The sequence below is a fragment of the Puntigrus tetrazona genome, chromosome 15, assembly GCF_018831695.1.
Source record: "Puntigrus tetrazona isolate hp1 chromosome 15, ASM1883169v1, whole genome shotgun sequence".
Lineage (NCBI taxonomy): Eukaryota > Metazoa > Chordata > Actinopteri > Cypriniformes > Cyprinidae > Puntigrus > Puntigrus tetrazona.
In genome coordinates, this window is record NC_056713.1 from 6,571,407 (window position 1) to 6,580,943 (window position 9,537).

General features: G+C 38.1%; 1 pseudogene; it reads left to right on the forward strand.

Annotated features, from left to right (window-relative positions):
- Nucleotides 1–990: 990 nt before the first annotated feature.
- On the forward strand, nt 991–9,000 carry LOC122359417 (annotated as a pseudogene).
- The last annotated feature ends 537 nt before the right edge of the window (nt 9,001–9,537 follow it).

Here is a 9,537-nt window from a genome sequence, read left to right on the forward strand (position 1 = left end):
CAGCTCAGGAATTATAACATTTGATCATAAAGAACAATATAGATTCTGAACAATGTATTTTAATAATAATAGTTTTGCTGTTTTATTAGATTTGAAGTCAATTCTGTCGTTTTTGTGATCTTTTGTACATGCTCCTGTTGACTCTTTCTCACACTTTCTCACACATTTCTCTCACATTAGACTGGTATCTAATCTAATATCTAATCAGACAGGTTTAAACATTTTTTCACTTGCAACAACTCCCAGTTCTGACTCCCAAGCTCACTTTATACTTCCTCTGTGAGGTTTTTTCTTCTGAATTTTGAGAATTTGCTATCTTTGACAGCTGTGTGTGATTTTTAGCTAGTACTGCTGCTAATTCAGTTAACCTTGTAATCTGAACTGAGGAGATTTGCTCAGAAACAAGAGGCTGATTATTTTAGAGACGCTGCTTGGCTTAGGAGTATCAGCTGGCAGGGCGTTACTGAATGTTAACTGTAGGCCAATCCTGAATAGCCCTTGCCTCATGGGACCACTAACCCCGTGGTGGTTGGTAGTTGAATCTAACTGAACCAGGACCTCTCGCCGCCCCCTCCATATGCTGTTGAGGCGTGGGGTCATTCCACCCCCAGCCCCATAAGCGCTCACATCTGGCACGAGGATGCCACTGGCAAGACCAAGATGCCAAGCTGCATCTGTCACGCTGCTCTTTGATCAGGTTCTGAACGGCGTGTGATGCACGCTGACGTCCGTCAGTTATGTGCTGATTCAGGTTCATCACCAGAGGCCCCGTTCGGCCAGAAGCGCGCCTTTGTCCCGCTCTCATCAAGCGAACTTAACTCCTTTTCATTGTGAAAATGGGATGCATTCCTTAGTGGAAAAACACGTCTTTTTTGTTGTTGTTACTTTCTTTTTCTGTGTTGCTGCTTCTGGATGTGACCCGTTTGATTTATGAACATATTTAAAAGCTGTAAAGCGTTTTGATTAGTGAGCTGCGTCGTGTGTGTTTAGGGAATGGAAGTGGAGCGAGCCATGACCAGCGAGCTTCAAAGACTGAAACAGGAAATGAGAGAAAGAGGGCAATCCAGACCCCAGGACGAAGAAATCATCAACGCTCTCAGAGAACAGGTGAGAAGCCGTTCACACTGCATTGTATTTTATACTACAAAATTGTATATAAGCGAAAGCAGCTAAAAAATAGCCCTCTACTGAATCTGAAGATTTCGATGCATGCTTATTAAATGTTATGCAACAGAAAGTTGCAGGTCGCACATGTTGATTAGCTGAGTCACTTTAAAAATGCTTTCATTGTTGTATCGTTACGTTTGTCTTTGTTTGTGCCATTCTGGATTAGACAATAGCTAATAATGCGCCAATTCAGAGGCTGCATCCTCGGAAGGACACAGACTTCAAAGGCCTCACCTTCTCCTTAAAGCTTGATCGAGTAAGAAAGCAGAACAGGGATACAAACTGCCTGATGTGTTCACCTTGGTCCAAGTATACATTTATGAAATAGCATCTTAGTTAGACATGCATCTCTTGAAAGTTGTTTTGTAATTTTTAAACACTTAAAAGGATAGTTCATAACTTCTGTTATCATTTACTTACACTCGAGTTATTAGAAATCTAGTTGAGTTTATATATCCCGCTTAAAGGAATAGTTCACCCAAAAATGAAAGATATTTTGATAAAAGTGGGTACCAGGCTGTTTTGGAATAAAATGGGAAAAATACTATGGGAGTCAATGGTGACCGAAAACAGCCTGGCGACAAATCTTCCTTTGTGTCCAGCCGGAACAAAGAAATTCATGCAGGTGTTTAACTATCCAAGGTTGAGTAGATGATGACAGAATTTTCATTTCGTGCCAATTGTTCCTTTCACACAAAATGAGATATTTTGAAGATATGTTGAAGTAACCAAACAGTTTCAGATCTCCACTGGCGTCCATGGAATGTTTTCCCTTACTATGGAAGTCAATGGGTACCAGCAACAGTTTGGTTTTCAACATTCTTCAAAATCCGTTCTATTACAAAAACTGTACAAATAAAGGTTTGAAAAGATATGTGAGGTGAACTATCCCTTTAGATTAAAAAAATATATATAAAATGAATGTGTGTCAGGATGCATGAAGAACATTTCTGTCTAAATGGTTCCATAAAGATCTTAAACATCTGAAGAACCTTTCTGTTCGACATAATGTTCTTTGTGGCAAAAGAAGGTACATTATAAAAAGGTAAGAGTCGGTTCTTTAAAAACCTTTGACTGAAGGGTTCTTTTTGGAAGCAAAAATGGTTCTTCTGTGGCATCTTTATTTTAAAGAGTGCAGCCTGTGAAGGATCCGTCTGTAGTAGCCTTCATGGCCTGGAAATAATGTCACATTTCAAGGAGTTTTGGGACAGTGATTCAGTTGCTCTTTAATTGCTGCCTTCAAAGGATGCATCTCCTGAATTGGGACGCAGCTACAGATCCTTCGAAGGAGTTCACCATGCTCAAGCTCTTCATCATGGACAGCAAGCTAAATCTGTTCACCTTCTCTTCCATTCAAGGATTATAATAGCATACGAATAACTGTTTTACTGAACTAGAACCACGGTAGCATGAACGATGGATTGTATAATGTGCCGGCGTCCAGAAAGCGTGGGGTAAAGCTGTGATAATGTGTGTGTGTTTGTGTGTTTTCAGGTAGCACGGCTTACGCAGCGGGAGCAAACACTGGAGCAGCGCTTGAAGATGACTTGTCACGAGAATGAGGAACTAAAAGACACTATGTCCACACTACACGCTCGCCTGGATCTACAAGAACAACAGGAGTCACACACACATACAACAGGTTGGGTCGCTCACACACACACACACACACACACACTAAATAAGAAGCCAGGAAACTGTGGTCTGTAGTTTAAGTGAAACTGGAATCTGGCAGTTCAGGATTTGTCTCAACACAGTCCTTAACAGTAAAAATGCAGTCATATGATGCAGAGATTAATGACACACATGTCATGTTCAGCCAATATGTAATTATAAGAAGTCTGTGTTTACAATAGGGGTGTTATTTTTAGTCACTCTGATGTCATCCTTTTTCTTAGTAACAAGCTGACCGACTTTCAACTTCAAACCTTTTATATTAAACAACAATTGCATGCAGACGAGAAGTATAACCAAACTAATGTATAAATCAATCAAGAGATTTCTTCTCCTGTGTCCCAGCTGGCCGAGGCCTGGCGGGAGGTGGACGGGGTTCGTTCCCGGGCTCAGGAGCTGCAGTCTCAGGTCGAGGAGCTGCAGGAGGAGGCGGCTCTGCAGGACAAGAGTCACAACGACTCGTCTTTACTGTCTGAGCTGGAAAAACAATCTGGACACTGCAGATTGGAGCCTGGACAAAGAACAGGTGATACGCGTAACCGATAATGCCAGACCGGACCGCGTTCTGCTTGAAATGAATGCGTTACAGAAGATAAGCTCCGTGTTCAGGGTATTTAATCTCAGTTTGATTATTTTTTCAGCGGCACAAATCCAGAGTCCTACAATGGAATGGTACATACAGGGTTTCAGTTTTTTAGCGTCATCCATTAGACGCCCTTAAGATCCTCTTTCGCAATGCAGTGTACTAGAAGATATATGAAAGTGAAAACGAGAATGTACAAAATATAGCCAGCGAGTCAAGAGATATTTCATTTATGCTGGAAAATGATACATTTATGCATTTTTAATAAAATATGCAATGTTAGTAGTACTATCAGTCGATTAAGACGTTAACTGATTTTTCACACATTGTTCTTTAATGAATCGTGATTAATCACACCTAAAATGAAAATGATGCAATCATAAGTAACAGACTGAATCGCACAAATGATTTTTGAAGCAAGATACATTTAGTATATTTTAAATAAATTTTTAATAATTTTTAAAATCAATTTCTGGAAATAAATAGATTAATATAGCAATTTAACATTACAGTAAAAAAGTGCCCTTTTTAGCTCTTACAGAACATTAAAAACTATTTTAATAGTTTAATTTAAATAATCTTCCAACAATTTTGACATAAATAATAATAATCATTCTTATAATTTGAATTATATTATATAATTATATTATTATTATATAATTTTAACTGTACACTTTATGTGCTGCATTGTATATGATAATATTTTAAATAATATTAAAACGTTTAGTATCAATATTTAATGTGATCAGTTAGTTGCAATGCTAATTAATGCTAATTAATAAAACCTATACCTGAAAGAGAAAAATGCTGCTACTGTGTAAAATGCTGTAATGCATTTAGCAATACTAATAATAATCAGCAAATATTAATCATAAATCAACACATTGTGTTGCTGCTTAAGCATCTGTGAGGTTTTGGAACAAAGTTAATCACGATATTACATTTATGCCTGTTAATGTGATATTAAGGCACAACTAGAAGATGCGTCTCGTCCGGCAGGTCTGTCGGGAGCTGAACTACATCCTGGAGCTGCTGCAGCCCGTGGCCTACAGATCAGAGGCTGAGCAGGACTCGGATGACAGCCTGCAGGGCATGCTGGGACAACTCAAACACGCAGCACAGTGGATAGCACACAGTGACACACTACAGGTACGGCTGCTTTCTGTGGGACACAGACGTAACAGAAGATGACATATAATGATGTATCTTGACATCTCCTACCGTCTCACATTTCAGCAACAATTACTCCTATTCATCACAAACATCTTCATACTGTATGCCTTCATGCAGAACATATCAGTTTATGCCACTGGGTAAATCTCACATAACCTTTCTGGATGCGTATTCCAAACTGGCATCAGGGAAATATTATGATGTGATTGAAAACAATGGATGATATATATATATATATATATATATATATATATATATATATATATATATATATATATATATATATATATATATATATATATATTTATATATATGTGTGTGTGTATATATATATATATATGTGTGTATATATATATATATATATATATGTATATATATATATATATATATATATATATATATATATATATATATATATATATATATATATATATATATATATATATATATATATGTATGTATATATATATATATATATATATATATGTATATATATTGTGACGAGTCGGCTGCCCCTCCTCTTTATTGTCACCATCACCCGTCACTATTACGCGCGCCTTCACCAGGCTCCGACGGGAGTGGGTGTGTTCGAGAGGAGCGTGTATTATCGCCAGGTCTGGCGGGCGTGGCCGAGGCACACCTGAGGGGATTTAGCCTTGTCACCGCCGCCGTTAAATGCCCTGCGCGCCTCTCCTCGGGAGACCGGTCTCTTCCCCGCATGCATGCGCTGGTGTCTCGTGGGTCCAGGAAGGGTGCGTGATGGACCTCACCCCGTCCGAGCGCGTCGTGGGACCTCCGTGAGTCCAGGCTGTGAGCACACAGCTCATCCCCACTCTGCCGCCGGAGCAAAGAAGCGACGGAGACGCCGCGGAAGAAGCCGCCGCCCCGCGCGCCCGGCCAGAAAAAGGGAGCGCGTGCGACCGCCGGACTCCGCCCCTTACCTGGACCCTTCCCCCCTGGAACACGGCCTCAACCTTCACTTTCCGCGGCACGACGAGGACACCAGAGATCCCCTTTTATTTGGACACTTTTCCCATGGACACTTTATTTTGTATTTATTTTATTTCTGTTAATAAAAAAAGCCTCTCCGAGGCCTGACGCCACGCCCACTGTGTCTGTCGTTGGCTCCTCCTGTCACAATATATATATATATATATATATATATATATATATATATATATATATATATATATATATATATATATATATATATATATATATATATATATATATATATATATATATATATATATATATATATATATGTATATATATATATATGAATTAATTCATAAATTACTTAATATAGTACTCCTTTTGTGTATTTCTTGTACAATTTGGTATAGAGAATACTTTTAATACTAATATTATACATATTGCAAATTATAGTTATATAAATTAGTTTTTTTTTACTCAAAATTGGCATTTTATATTAGCATAAGCACAAAAGAGAATAAAGAGACAAAACTAAATCTCAAACTCATATTTCAGCGAATTACATAAAATAGACTGATTTCTGAAAAATTATGATAATATAAAAAAGGCTCCATAAATGCAGCGTTTATTTGTTTTTTCTTTGTTTATTTGTCGTTAAAACACAAAGTGGAAGAGCCTAATCATATCAGAATATATATATATATATATATATATATATATGTGTGTGTGTGTGTGTGTGTGTGTGTGTGTGTGTATGTTTATTAGATATATATATACACACACACATACCCAGTATATATTTAAAAATATTTACATGTCTGTGCATTTATATATTTATATTCTTATATTGTATATAAATATATTTCACATATAAACATAACATTTGTATATTATACATTTTTGTATACTATATACTCATAATAAATATGCACAGTATGCATACATATATTGTGTAAACAAAACATTTTAGATACGCGACTACTGCACACTTTACACACACACACACACACACACACACACACACACACATACATATAAATATATATATATATATATATATATATATATATATATATATATATATATATATATATGTGTGTGTGTGTGTGTGTGTGTGTGTGTGTATATAAACTGTATTTACTGAAATAGCATTTCTGTGAGCTCAGTACATCACATAAACTTATAATTGAAGTAATGCGAAGTATGTTTAACACACATAAGGCTTGGATATTCTACTATTGACCTAGTTTTAGTTGTGTTGCATGAAGAGGTTTTGTTCAGGCTGGGGTGTGTTCAGTGAGGATCAATGAAGCCACAAATCTAGCCAGAGGTGGAGACCGAACAGAGGGTCATTCATACCGTTACATGATCCTGATACTCGCTGCCGTCACAATCTAACAAAGAGCACGCTTGACAAACCAGCATGCACTGCACTGTATCACTTGTGTCTGCAGGAGAAGAGGAAGTCCATTGTGGGATCTGGGAGCGATCCGTGTGAGAATGCCGTCCGGATACAGGAGCTGCGGGATCAGGTAACGCTCCTTCATGCGCACAAAGCTAACAGCGGCCCAATACCACTGACCCGGGATCGGTTTCTGACCAGTGCCTCCATTGTTTGGAGGACCTGGCAACGCCTGAGGAATTTTTGTACAAAGATTGACTGCTTTTCTGACTGGGGTTCACATCTGTATAGAGTCAATTTATTGCTTTCAGGAAGGAAAGAACACTTAGTCATGGACATGGTTTATTAAAAAGTCTTCATTTGTGCTTCCACACGTACTTAAGTCTAAACAGAAAGCCTTACAAAAAAGTGTCTTTCGCAGTATTTTTGTCTTGTTTTTCAACGCAGGAAATGAAATCAAGATATATGATATGCAAAATAAAGTCTTGACAGCTAGGTTAAATGAATTAGCTAAAATTCCAATCTGAGTTTTAAGGTTTGAATTAAGTAGATTTTCCAAAACCCCGTTTGCTTGTTTTCTTCTAACAAGACTTTGTATCTAATGGAATTTTGCGTATCTTTAGTTTAGAATTTGTAAAAATTTCACTATAAAACGAGACAAAAATACAGAGGAACAACTTTCTTCATATATATTCATATATAAAACAATTTTTTCAGAAGCGCCTGCGTAGCGGAAAAGGCGGCGAGCTGAAGCTGCGAGCTGAGAGACTCGTGGAGCAGGAAGTAGTTCAGCAGGCCATAAAGGACCGCGATGATGCCATCACTAAGTAAATATTGAACATCTACTTGCTGTTATGATTGCATAAATGTTTATGAGAAATAAATTCATGGTCGGTTATGAGTTTTTCTTTTTGGAACGGATGCTTGAATGCTTTTGTCTGGCAGAAAAGTGTATTTGTGATAATGTTATTTTACTGTATTGTGTTGAAATGATACCGTGTTGCTGTAAACGTCAGCTGTCTAATAGAAAAAGAGGCCTTTTAACGCTTCGGTGTTGGTTCCGCAGGAAGACGCGGCGGAAGCGGAGCTGCTGAGGACTAAACACGATATGATGTGTTTGAACAACCAACTCCTGGAAGCCATTCAGCGCAAGCTACAGCTGTCACAGGAACTGGAGGCCTGGCAGGTAACCGTCTAAACTCTCGCTTCTTCATTTCCTGCAACCCTCGAGGCGTTAGGGATCCCCTGTCGCCCCCTGCTGCTCGCAGAGGAAGTTTGCGGCCCTCTCGTGTGCTGCGTAACTGCTTTTAAGAGCATTCAATTAAAGAAGATAACGCTCAAATAATAACGCATGATGATTGACGTTCTCAAACTTATTGTTCGGTAGCCAAAAGTCCTTTTGAAATCAACACCTTATCTGTGATATTTTAGCATCATTGAGATACTATTACATATTTAGTATTTGAAATCAAAGTTTTAGATTTTCAGCATTCAGTAGCACTTTTGTTGTGTTTTTTTTAATGTTTTTAGTATTTAATTTCATCACGCCAGTTTGAGTTATTTTAGTAATAAACTAAATAATTTTACAAATGTCTTTTTCCGCTTTGCTGTCAACTAGCACTTACACATGAATAAACATAATGTGTAGAAGAATGCATTTATGCTGATTTATCGCACCGAATACTCTGCATTAGATAAAAGTTGTAATTTACGCCTGTCTCCGCAGGACGATATCCAGGTTATCATCAACCAGCAGCTGAGGAGCCAGCAGCAGACAGAACAGCTCCAGAAGAGACCAGCGGGGCGTCTTTCCTTCCTGCGTAGGTCCAGACGGCCGTCCGCGATATCAGAGATCAGCCCCGAGCAGAACCAGACGCCCTGGAGAGACTGGCTCAAACGCAGCAAATAAACCCACGGGCACATCGTTCAAGAACAAACTGATTCAATTAGAAATGAAAGCTGTAATTACGATATCTCCTGTTGCCTCTGGAGCGAAATATGTTCTGGATAGGTTTCTTGAGATTCGGTCGCGTCATGTGACTGTAAATAATCGAAAGCTGGAATCATGCTGAGTACGTGATCTCGCTGATCGATTTTAATGCCGTTTAACATGATAACGTTATGTAATAACTTTAATAGAACAAAACATTTAGCTGGAATGAGCATGAAGGGACGTCTCCGGATGGTGCTTAAGAGTTGATAACTGATTCGGTTCATATGAAGGGCTCACACTAATGCAGGTTTATTCTGCAAGTTTTGTATGTAATTTATATCTCTGTCAATGTGACATTTGTACAATTAAATATTTTATGTAAAGCAGAGTCTTCGGGGTTTGTTAACGCGCTTTGCACATCAAGCTTCAGTAAACTTTATTAAACATTATAACACCAGCAGAACAACTGATGTCGAAAATACAACAAATTGACTTTAAATGTCGGTCAAAGAAACCCTGGAGCGCAGGAGCAGTCATGAGCAGAACAGGTATATTTGTAGAAATAGTCCAAAATGCAGTTTCCTTTATGCCCAGATCTTTAGGATATTAAGGAACGATCAAGCTCCATGAAGTTATTTTGTAAATTTCCTGCTGCAAATATCTCCAAAC